Here is a 12,760-nt window from a genome sequence, read left to right on the forward strand (position 1 = left end):
GTTTTGGTTTTAGTGGTGCATATTTATTTTGTTTTTTTATAGCCGGTTATCTTAAGCCTCTCAACCCTACTCCATCACAGCACTTGATTTTAAGTTCCTCTGGGCAGGAAATCTTTTAGTATATGTAAATCCCTTTGGCTCCCTTTCACCACAATGTTTTACATATAGGAAATACTCAATAAAATGTTGAATAGCTTTACTATTTAATGTAAGTGTAAAATGCAGTTCTCACTGAATTTGCATAGTTTATCATTTCTCCCTTAAAGGTAACGTGTACTCATTACTGAAAAAATGAGAAAGTATGGAAAATAAAAAGAAGGAAAAAAAAAATTACTTATTTTGCCACCTGAAGGTCATTACTTAATTGAACAATATATTGTTTTCAACAATATATTGAAAACATAATTAGTATTCAGAAATTAAGGGTCAGTTCCTCATTTGGCAGCCTTAATCAAAAGAATTGTTTTCACTTATTAATTAAAAAAAAAAGCATTTATTGCCAGGGTTACATGTGACTTGACCTCTCCCAGAGGGTGGTATTTTAGTAAAAAACAGCTGTTATTTTTATAGAGGGGTGAAGAAAGTAGGGGGTAAAATAGTATCCTCTTTGGGTGGTATTGTTTAGTTCCTAAGTCATGTCTGATTCTTTGCAACCCCGTGGACTGTAGCCCGCAGGCTTCTCTGTCCGTGGGATTTCCCAGGCAAAAACAGTGGAGTGGGTTGCCACTTCTTTCTCCAGGGAATCTTCCTAACCCAGGGATTGAACACTCCCCTGCTCCCCGCCCAGTCTCCTGCATTGGCAGACACATTCTTTATCACTGAGCCACCAGAGAAGTCTATGGCTTAATTGTTATGAATATTAGGTTAACCTTTAAGACCAAAATTCTAGATCTAATCTTATAAATAGAAGGAAAATTTTTCTGTTAACTTAAAGGGCCAGTACAAGGCACACATCAGATGGCTGGACTTTCATTGCTATTACTTTCATATTTAAACGTTAAATTATTAGGCATTGTGTAACATTTCCTAATATCTAGAAATGGAAAATCCTCAGCTTTTATCAGAGCAGATCAGATCAGTTGCTCAGTTGTGTCCAACTCTTTGCGACCCCATGAATCGCAGCACACCAGGCCTCCCTGTCCATCACCAACCCCCATGTTCACTCAGACTCACGTCCATCGAGTCGGTGATGCCATCCAGCCATCTCATCCTCTGTCGTCCCCTTCTCCTCCTGCCCGCAATCCCTCCCAGCATCAGGGTCTTTTCCAATGAGTCAACTCTTCACATGAGGTGGCCAAAGTACTGGAGTTTCAGCTTTAGCATCATTCCTTCCAGTGAACACCCAGGACTGATCTCCTTAAGGATGGACTGGTTGGATCTCCTTGCAGTTCAAGGGACTCTCAAGAGTCTTCTCCAACACCACAGTTCAAAAGCATCAATTCTTCAGTGCTCATCTTTCTTCACAGTCCAACTCTCACATCCATACATGACCACTGGAAAAACCATAGCCTTGACTAGACGGACCTTTGTTGGCAAAGTAATATCTCTGCTTTTCAGTATGCTATCTAGGTTGGTCATAACTTTCCTTCCAAGGAGTAAGCATCTTTGAATTTCATGGCTGCAGTCACCATCTGTAGTGATTTCGGAGCCCAGAAAAATAAAGTCTGACACTGTTTCCACTGTTTCCCCATCTATTTCCCATGAAGTGGTGGGACCGGATGCCATGATCTTCGTTTTCTGAATGTTGAGCTTTAAGCCAACTTTTTCACTCTCCACTTTCACTTTCATCAAGAGGCTTTTGAGTTCCTCTTCACTTTCTGCCATAAGGGTGGTGTCATCTGCATATCTGAGGTTATTGATATTTCTCCCGGCAATCTTGATTCCAGCTTGTGTTTCTTCCAGTCCAGCGTTTCTCATGATATACTCTGCATATAAGTTAAATAAACAGGATGACTATATACAGCCTTGACGAACTCCTTTTCCTATTTGGAACCAGTCTGTTGTTCCATGTCCAGTTCTAACTGTTGCTTCCTGACCTGCATACAGATTTCTCAAAAGGCAGGTCAGGTGTTCTGGTATTCCCATCTCTTTCAGAATTTTCCACAGTTTATTGTGATCCACACAGTCAAAGGCTTTGGCATAGTCAATAAAGCAGAAATGGATGTTTTTCTGGAACTCTCTTGCCTTTTCGATGATCCAGCGGATGTTGGCAATTTGATCTCTGGTTCCTCTGCCTTTTCTAAAACCAGCTTGAACATTAGGAAGTTCACGGTTCACATATTGCTGAAGCCTGGCTTGGAGAATTTTGAGCATTACTTTACTAGCGTGTGAGATGAGTGCAATTGTGCAGTAGTTTGAGCATTCTTTGGCATTGCCTTTCTTTGGGATTGGAATGACAACTGACCTTTTCCAGTCCTGTGGCCACTGCTGAGTTTTCCAAATTTGCTGGCATATTGAGTGCAGCACTTTCATAGCATCATCTTTCAGGATTTGGAATAGCTCAACTGGAATTCCATCCCCTCCACTAGCTTTGTTTGTAGTGATGCTTTCTAAGGCCCACCTGAGTTTACATTCCAGGATGTCCGGCTCTAGGTGAGTGTGAATGAACACACCTTCATGATTATCTGGGTCATGCAGATCTTTTTTGTATAGTTCTTCTGTGTATTCTTGCCATCTCTTCTTAATATCTTCTGCTTCTGTTAGGTCCATACCATTTCTGTCCTTTATCGAGCTCATCTTTGCATGAAATGTTCCTTTGGTATCTCTGATTTTCTTGAGGAGATCCCTAGTCTTTCCCATTCTGTTGTTTTCCTCTATTTCTTTGCATTGATCGCTGAAGAAGGCTTTCTTATCTCTTCTTGCTATTCTTTGGAACTCTGCATTCAGGTGTTTATATCTTTCCTTTTCTCCTTTGCTTTTCGCTTCTCTTCTTTTCACAGCTATTTGTAAGGCCTCCCCAGACAGCCATTTTGCTTTTTTGCTTTAATAGAAGCCATTAATTCTGTAACACACTAAGGGCCCTGTGTCTACTGTTCATAACTTAAAATCAGTGTGACCCCCCCACACCCAGATGATTTGTCTGTTGCTTCTTCCTGTCCAAAAAGCATTGCCAACAGCATTTAGCATTTGATTAAGATACTATTGCAGCTCAGAAAAGAGTGAAGTGACCTTTATCTGTGACTTCACCCTCAACTTTTAAGATACCCAAGGTCCTCAGCCACAGTTAAGTCCAAACACATCATTCCACATTAAATATTTGGTATTTAAACAGAAGAGGTAAAGGAAGTTAGAGAAAAGAATATTTTTTCTTTTAAAAAGGTTGACTTTGAGTTTCTTTGCCTTCATGCTGTCATTTCCTAATCATCTTCTGGAGATTACAATCTGTAACTAATGAATTATTCTGGACAACAGGTGTAAATGTATATATGTATGTGTGTGCATTTTAATTTGATTAATTATTGAGTAATTTCATGTTTGCTGAGCTAGAAAGGAATAGCTATTTTCTTTAGAATTCTAAAACATAAAATAGATCATTTATTCCTCCTTTGAGTCCATTTTTGAGCTTTGTTAACTGTTCTAGACAGTACTATTTCTTTAGCACAATTTGAGTTTTGCTGACAGGTTCCCTTTTCACACATTTTATCATAGGGTTTGAACCATTCTTCCATCCTTTCAGCTTTATTACCTCAGCTTTGAGTTAGCTGTTTTACTTAGAGATCTTGAGTTCTTGACGTAGACTTGGTATCTAGAGAATTCGAAGATGCATGTTTCATCGTGACTGATGAATAGTGGTTACTTTGGAGAAACCTTGCAAAGGGAATATATCACTTGCTTGTTAAAGCAGGAAGGACGTCATAATCTATATAATTTCACCTCTAGAGAACTGAAAGGAGTTTTAGTCAAAGCAAATTGTACTTCTCTGAATAAATCAACTCGTAAATACATTTTCCCAGTAATCCTTCTTTTTGTTCCCTTTGGGATAATTATTTGCAGATACATTTCACAGTCCTGAATCACAGGGGAGTGTTCTTAATGCCCAAATAGTTGAGGCTTCAGGACTGTTGATACAAGTGTGATTTGTTCCATTTGCTAGAAAGTGAGTTTATACTCGGTTCTCATTTTTCTCTAGTTACAATGCTTCAGGTTGTGATGTCTCTCCACAAATAGTGTTGGCTCTGAGAGCACTAGATTTCGTATTTGAAGAAGACCCTCAGCATCTGAAAAGAAGCCAGCTGTAGCACTGCAATAGATTCTGCCTAACCAGTTCCTCATTATATGAGCACTCACTGCAGAAAGGGTAAAACCAGATATCCTTATCTGTTGGGTACAGAGGGTCTCCTGCTGCTTTTATTATTCAACTCTTGTGATCCAGCCAGATACTGAGTTTCTCCTCTAGAGTTTCAGTTCACTATCAAGTACCCATTCTAGTAGATAGGAGGTGTGTTTCACTGATGGAGAAACAATCCCTGTAGAACTGTCTTGCTTCATTAGAGAGTATGAGGTTCAATGTAAAAGGCCTCGAGATCATCAAAGATGCAAGGAATAAAACTCTTATTACCTTTGGGTACTACTTAGTATTTGAAATTCTGTCAGAGCTATTGTTGGATAAAAACAAATGACCATTTTTTCTTCACTGATTTTTATATTAAAATTGAAACTTAGTATTTATTTTTGGGGCATCACTGTTCTAGAAAATGTCTTATAACTAATCGCATGTCGATCTGAAGATGAGTATAGTAGGAAGAGTTTAAGAAGAATGGCAGCCTCGTGCTGCTTGCTGATAATGGATAATGATGGAGAAACTCAGGCGGTCGTGGTCACTTAGTTCAAAATCTTGTTCAAGGTGAGCCTTTTACAACTACATAGTTAGGTGGCCATATGCAGTTGGAAAGAGGATTTTTAAGCTTCCACAGTTTTAGCTTACTTACCAAATCTTTTTTTCCCTTGTACTTTTGGCTTAGAATAAAGGTAAAATTTTGAGTTAATAAAAAGCTAAGTGATTTTTTTTTTCAAGTACAGCAAAGTTTTGTTTTTATGTGGTTATAACCATAGGCAAAGACAAAAATGTGTTCAGTTTAAAAAGTGAAAATTGTGTTACTTGAAGAATTTTCTTCCTGTAAAAAGATATATTTAAATAATGGGAGGTTTATCTCCTTTCTTTTAAGCCTACTGTAGAAAAGCAGTCTATGGAAAACTTAGCAAAATATTTTATAAAAATCATAAATATAAATATTCTCTAGTTGCCTATTTCCCACTTCATAAAACTTGACATTTCCCATTGTAAATGGTACAACTAAAGGAATGTTCTGTGTCCTGTAGCTGTTTCCTCTCAGCCTTTTGCTCAGCTCTTTCAGATATGGAACCATTATCTTAATCTAATAATGGTTTTAATTGGATCTTAGGTTAAAGCAAACTCTTCAACTAGACATGGGCTGACAGAATGTTATTAATGGAGACATAAGATGATTACAGTGAGTTAAAGGAAATAGCTTCTGTATTCAGTGCACATTCTTTATCTTGGCATTCAAAGCCTTTCTGTCCACCTTTTCAGCTTCACTTCTCTTCATCTCTAAAGAAATTATTGGTATATCATTCTGACAAATTGGGTTACTTAGCTGTTCCTTAAACTTAATCAGTTATATCTGATTTTGTAATTTGATGCCTAGAATAAGAATGCAATTCACAAATGAACTATTTGGCCAAGAATTCTTATTCCTAGGGCTTCCCTGGCGGCTCAGATGGTTAAAAAAAAAAAAAAAAAAAAAAAATTGCTTGCAATGCAGGAGACCTGGATTCAATCCCTGGGTTTGGGAAGATTCCCTGGAGAAGGGAATGGCTACCCACTCCAGTATTCTTGCCTGGAGAATTCCATGACAGTGGGCAAAGAATCTGACATGACTGGGTGACTAACATTTCATTTCATTTCTTATTCTTAAGATAAAATTCCCCTTAACTCCTTAAACTTTTTGCTCTATTCTCCCTGAGCATCCATGGGGTCAGTACTAGACCTTGGTCAAAGATCTGGCCCTGATTGCCTTCCTAGCTGCAGAATCTAAGGTCCCAACTTCATATAGAGCATGTCCACAAAAATACCCCACTGGTGCCTGAAAATCAGCATTCTTGAGACAGAAGTCAGTATCTTCTAAAGGCATTTTTACCCCCTCGTAACTGGGGAATCATCTAATCAATACTCATTCCTGAAATCCAGAAATCAACACTCATACTAATTGATACAAAACGTATTGCTGTAGAGCCCTGTTGTCTTTGTGTTCTTTGTATTTCCAGTGATTGTGTATTCTACTTTTCCCATTACCTTTAACCTAAAATCTCACAGCTGACGCCTGACTTCTTACCTCTCTTAACCTGTTCTGTCCACTGCTCTCAAGATTCATTTTCTAAAATATAGATTGGATTTTACACTTCTACCCAAAAACTTTTGATATTTTCTATTGTCGAGAGCAGTCTTCTTCAGTAGAAATACACTGTAAACTATATATGTAATCTTAAATTTTCTAGTAGCCACATTTTTTAAAAAATGAAATGGATGATATTAATTTCAATTACTATGTTTTATTTAACCCAATATATCTGAAATATATGTTCAGCATGAAATTAAGACATTTTACAGTTTGAGGGGTACTAGGTTTTTGGAATCCAGAGTGTATTTTACGTTTAACAGCTCATCTCAAACCAAACTAGCTACATTTCAAACTAAATGACCACATATGGATGGTGGCACCCATATTGGACAGCACAGGTCTATACCATAAAGCTTTAAGTTATTGGACTGCAGTTTTGGGCCCACCACAACTTTAGTTCCTGCACTGCATACTTCAGCTTCTCTGCCACTCACCCAGGCCCCAGCAGCACCTAATTTGCTGTTCTTTTTCTTTAATTACCCTTCCCTGCCTGTGGGAATCTGACTTACCTTCCAGGGCCAGATCTGAATGCCACTTCCTAGTAAAAGCTTGCTCCACTCTCACAGTGCCCCGTGAGCATTACCCACTTGCTTTTGACTCTTCAGTAGCAGCGTTTGTGGGAGCCGTTTGTCTAGTTCTGTGAGTGAGTGGTCTAGCTACCCACTAGAAGGTGAGCTTCCCAGAGGCAGGGTGCACCTCCCTCAACCTCTGTTTCCTACCGTTCACTGTAGTGTTTGCTCCTAGGGATATTCTTATCTTTTGTTGCTTGATGTCTTCGAGATCTAATGCAATTTCTCTTTTAATGGTTGTTTACTGCAATGAAATTTCCTTTTATATATGGATCAGTTCCTCTATTTAATTGGAAGTGTTCTCTCTTTGTGGATTGAAGCTTTTGCTTATGCAAGAGAGGAAATACTCGTTTTCTTGTAGAAATAACTGCCTAATATGAATAAACTAGGTTTCAAATGTAGGTTACTCTGGTTTTAGCCTGGTTCTAATCCCAAATGCAACTCTTTCTGTTATATAACTTGTTCTGTGTAAGTAAACTTTGTATGTGTACTGAGACTTTTCCCCCCAAAAGATTTATTGAAAAGTTTACATGTTTCTTGAATCCCCTTTTCCCCTAACAAGATTTGCAAATGGAGTTTTGCCTGGGTTCTTTTTCCCATATAAAAGCAAACAGGTGCCTGAAAGGTTATGCTCTATTCTGGGAGATATCTGATTAATGTTGAGGGGCTATGCCAGGTCAGACTCTGTAACCCGTTGACAGATTGTTTAGTGAGTGCCAGGATCAACTCTCAACATTATCTCAGGTTTTAATGGTTTTCTTCTGAAGGACATTTGTAGATGAAACCAGTTTGTATTTAAAGTTAATTGTGGCTCTCAGATCAGAGACTGGTTAAAAAGAAATTCTTTCCTTGAGCAAACAGTAGTTTGAAAAGAGTGAGTGATTCATCAGATGCAGTTGCAAGGACTATAATTGCATTCTGTGTTTTAACACAAATTATTGCATTTAAATCGTGGTAAAAATCTTACCCCTGGTGAAGTAAAAATTCCTCAAAAGAAGCTCCCACTAAACTTTCGTAAGAATTTCTAGATAGCCTTCCAACTGCCTGAAAAACAGCGATACTTCTCACTGGGAGGGTAGACTTCAGCCATCCCTGAAGCTTCTCTTTCTGCCTTCCTCTCTGCACCCCATCAGTCTACCTGTGAGTCCTTTTGTTGCACTGGATCCCAAATCCTGCACTCTGACTGCACTGCCACTGGTTCCTAACGGAGCCACTGAGACTGTCTCCAGACTCATGCCTTCACTGCTTTTGCTCTCCACGTGGCAGGCAGAAGGATCTTTTTTCTTATCATTATTACTGTTTAAATTTTATATAATGGAAAATTTCAAGTATATTTCAAAGTAGAAGGATGAGTGTATCTCTCATTCAACTTCAGTTATCCATTCATGGCCAGCCTTATTTCATCTACTCTTCTGTCACACACACACACACACACCCCCACCCACCCACCCACCCACTAATAATTTGAAACAAATCACAGACATATCTAATCAACTAATTTGTATTTTGCCCTAAAGTGAAATTTTGCCTTGTGACTTCCCTGGCAGCTAGTGGTTAAGGCTTCGTGCTTCCACTGCAGGGGGCATGAGTTCAATCCATGGTTGGGAAACTTACCACAAAGCATGGCCAAAGGGGGAGGGAAAAAACATGAAATTTGCCTGTTGGTTGGTCATAAGAGATGGGAAGGTTTCTGCCACAGAGTGATACGTTATTTGTCAACCTCTTTACTGTCTTCCAGCTCTGTTTCCTCTTATTTTTTCAAGATGTGTTCCACTTCTGTTTATTAAGTGCCATTACCAGAGAAACATTTAATGTGTTCATTTTATGTTGTCAGTTTTTCAGAGATGCGTATATAAGCACCTTGCTACTTTTGTACCAGATATATTCTTTGAAGTGTGTAAGTTGAATGTACAAAAAATATACATATAGCCTATTTACACTTCAGAAACAAGCTCATAGAAAAAGAAATCAGGTTTGTGGTTACCAGAGGCAGGAATGGGTGAGGGGTAATTGAATGAAGGCAATCAGAAGGTACAAACTTCCAGTTATATTAAATAGGAGGAGCCTCGTAGGCTCTAGTCCATGGGGTTGCTAAGTTGGACACGACTGAGTGACTTCACTTTGACTTTTCACTTTCATGCATTGGAGAAGGAAATGGCAACACACTCCAGTGTTCTTGCCTAGAGAATCCCAGGGATGGGGGAGCCTGGTGGGCTGCCGTCTATGGGGTCGCACAGGGTTGGACACGACTGAAGCAACTTAGCAGCAGCAGGAATGTAGTATACAATTTAAATTATATGATAAATATAATTAACACTGCTATATGTTATATATGAAAGGTGTTAAAAGATAAAAGAGCAAATCCTAAGAATTTTCATCACAAGGGAAAAACTTTTTTTTTCAATTTAATTTTGTTTATATATGAGATAATGGGCTTCCCAGATGGCTCAGTGGGTAAGGAATCTGTCTGCAGTGCAGGAGACACAGGAGATGTGGGTTCAATCCCTGGGTTGGGAAGATCCCCTGGAGAAGGGAATAACTAACCACCCACTCCAGTATTCTTGCCTGGAGAATCGCATGGACAGAGGAGCCTGGCAGGTTGCAGTCTATGGGGTCGCAAAGAGCTGGACACAACTGAGCACAAGGCACCCTGGCACATGAGATGATGGACGCTCACTAAACTTACTATGAAGTCACTTCATGTTGTATGAAAGTCAAATCATTATGCTGCACCTTAAACTTTTATAATACTATAGGACAATAATATCCCAATAAAACTCAAAGAAAAAATTAAATGTGTATATAAGGAGGGTGTTTCATGCTCAGAAAGCCTTAACAATTATAAATTCCCTAATATTTTTTGTTATAAAATCAATACATGCTCATTATAAAAATAAAATTTAAATAATACAGAATAGTGTGAGGTAAAAAGCTTAATTTTCCCATTGTTCACAGATCACTTTCAGTCTTTTTTATTTCAAAAACAACTATATTTCTTATAGATCATTCCAGAAAAGTTCATTTATTTATGTTCACTTAAAACCTTAATAATATATATATCTGACTTTCAGTTTGGATTTTAGTTTAGTTTAATAGCAAACAATTTCAGTTTGTTTGAAATTAGATAGAAATCAATTTTAATGTTGAACAACTAACTTGATGTTGCAAGGGATTGAGTAGGAGATGGTATGTTGACTTTGATGTCTGATTTTTCTTGAGCACTAGTTTCCTCACGATAAAGGAAAGTCTTAGGCAGACTGAAATCATCAAGAGTTCTGTGGATCCATGAAAATCTCTATACCAGTGCTGTCCAATAGAAATATAATGTGAGCCACATATGTCATTTAAAATTTCCTAGTATTCACATTAATTAAAAATTAATTAAAAGTTAATTAAAAATTAGTTAATAATTAATTAAAAATTAATAAAAAGAAGCTTTTAATTTGACATTAATTTTCATAATGTATTCTTTTTAGCACATTATATGCAAAATATTACTTCAACATGTAATAATATAAAAATTAATGAGATATTTTACCCCTTTTCTCATGCTAATAAGTTTTCAAAAAGTCCAGTGTGTGTTTTATACTTAGAGCATTTCTCAGTTTGCATCAGTCAGCCCCATTTCTAGTGCTTCCTAGCCATGCACGGTAGTGGCAGTTATTGCTGGGCAGTGTGGCCGTGTACAGGATGGTGGTTGTCTCTGAGGGAGGAGCAAAGAGGGTAAGATATATTCTTAATTTTGTTTTCTCTTTCACAATTATTGGCCAATATTTGAAGTTAAAAGTTTGCTGCCTTTGGTATTCTTCATGATGGCCAACTGGCTCAGTTGTATTCTCACTAGCATCAGCACTTTTTTTTAATTTATTTTTTTAATATAATTTTATTTAACTTTACAATATTGTATTGGTTTTGCCATATATCAAAATGAATCTGCCACAGGTATACATATGTTCCCCATCCTGAACCCTCCTCCCTCCCTCCCCATACCATCCCTCTGGGTCGTCCCAGTGCACCAGCCCCAAGCATCCAGTATCGTGCATCGAACCTAGACTGGTGACTCGTTTCATATATGATATTATACATGTTTCAATGCCATTCTCCCAAATCATCCCACCCTCTCCCTCTCCCACAGAGTCCAAAAGACTGTTCTATACATCAGTGTCTCTTGCTGTCTCGTATACAGGGTTATTGTTACCATCTTTCTAAATTCCATATATATGCGTTAGTATACTGTATTGGTGTTTTTCTTTCTGGCTTACTTCACTCTGTATAATAGGCTCCAGTTTCATCCACCTCATTAGAACTGATTCAAATGTATTCTTTTTAACGGCTGAGTAATACTCCATTGTGTGTATGTACCACAGCTTTCTTATCCATTCATCTGCTGATGGACATCTAGGTTGCTTCCATGTCCTGGCTATTATAAACAGTGCTGCGATGAACATTGGGGTACACGTGTCTCTTTCAATTCTGGTTTCCTCAGTGTGTATGCCCAGCAGTGGGATTGCTGGATCATAAGGCGGTTCTATTTCCAGTTTTTTAAGGAATCTCCACACTGTTCTCCATAGTGGCTGTACTAGTTTGCATTCCCACCAACAGTGTAAGAGGGTTCCCTTTTCTCCACACCCTCTCCAGCATTTATTGCTTGCAGACTTTTGGATCGCAGCCATTTTGACTGGCGTGAAATGGTACCTCATAGTGGTTTTGATTTGCATTTCTCTGATAATGAGTGATGTTGAGCATCTTTTCATGTGTTTGTTAGCCATCTGTATGTCTTCTTTGGAGAAATGTCTGTTTAGTTCTTTGGCCCATTTTTTGATTGGGTCATTTATTTTTCTGGAATTGAGCTGTAGGAGTTGCTTGTATATTTTTGAGATTAGTTGTTTGTCTGTTGCTTCATTTGCTATTATTTTCTCCCATTCTGAAGACTGTCTTTTCACCTTGCTTATAGTTTCCTTTGTTGTGCAGAAGCTTTTAAGTTTAATTAGGTCCCATTTGTTTATTTTTGCTTTTATTTCCAGTATTCTGGGAGGTGGGTCATATAGGATCCTGCTGTGATGTATGTCGGAGAGTGTTTTGCCTATGTTTTCCTCTAGGAGTTTTATAGTTTCTGGTCTTACGTTTAGATCTTTAATCCATTTTGAGTTTATTTTTGTGTATGGTGTTAGAAAGTGCTCTAGTTTCATTCTTTTACAAGTGGTTGACCAGTTTTCCCAGCACCACTTGTTAAAGAGATTGTCTTTAATCCATTGTATATTCTTGCCTCCTTTGTCAAAGATAAGGTGTCCATATGTGCATGGATTTATCTCTGGGCTTTCTATTTTGTTCCATTGATCTATATTTCTGTCTTTGTGCCAGTACCATACTGTCTTGATGACTGTGGCTTTGTAGTAGAGCCTGAAGTCAGGCAGGTTGATTCCTCCAGTTCCATTCTTCTTTCTCAAGATAGCTTTGGCTATTCGAGGTTTTTTGTATTTCCATACAAATTGTGAAATTATTTATTCTGCTCTGTGAAGAATACCGTTGGTAGCTTGATAGGGATTGCATTGAATCTATAAATTGCTTTGGGTAGTATACTCATTTTCACTCTATTGATTTTTACGATCCATGAACATGGTATATTTCTCCATCTATTAGTGTCCTCTTTGATTTCTTTCACCAGTGTTTTATAGTTTTCTATATATAGGTCTTTAGTTTCTTTAGGTAGATATATTCCTAAGTATTTTATTTTTTTCATTGCAATGGTGAATGGAGCATCAGCACTTTTTA

General features: G+C 37.9%; 1 protein-coding gene across 1 annotated transcript in view; it reads left to right on the forward strand.

Annotated features, from left to right (window-relative positions):
• Positions 1–12,760, forward strand: part of PPTC7 (protein phosphatase targeting COQ7) — a 46,472-nt gene that overhangs the window by 17,946 nt on the left and 15,766 nt on the right. The gene's annotated exons all lie outside the window — the stretch shown is intronic.

This window comes from Bubalus bubalis, chromosome 17 (assembly GCF_019923935.1).
Source record: "Bubalus bubalis isolate 160015118507 breed Murrah chromosome 17, NDDB_SH_1, whole genome shotgun sequence".
Lineage (NCBI taxonomy): Eukaryota > Metazoa > Chordata > Mammalia > Artiodactyla > Bovidae > Bubalus > Bubalus bubalis.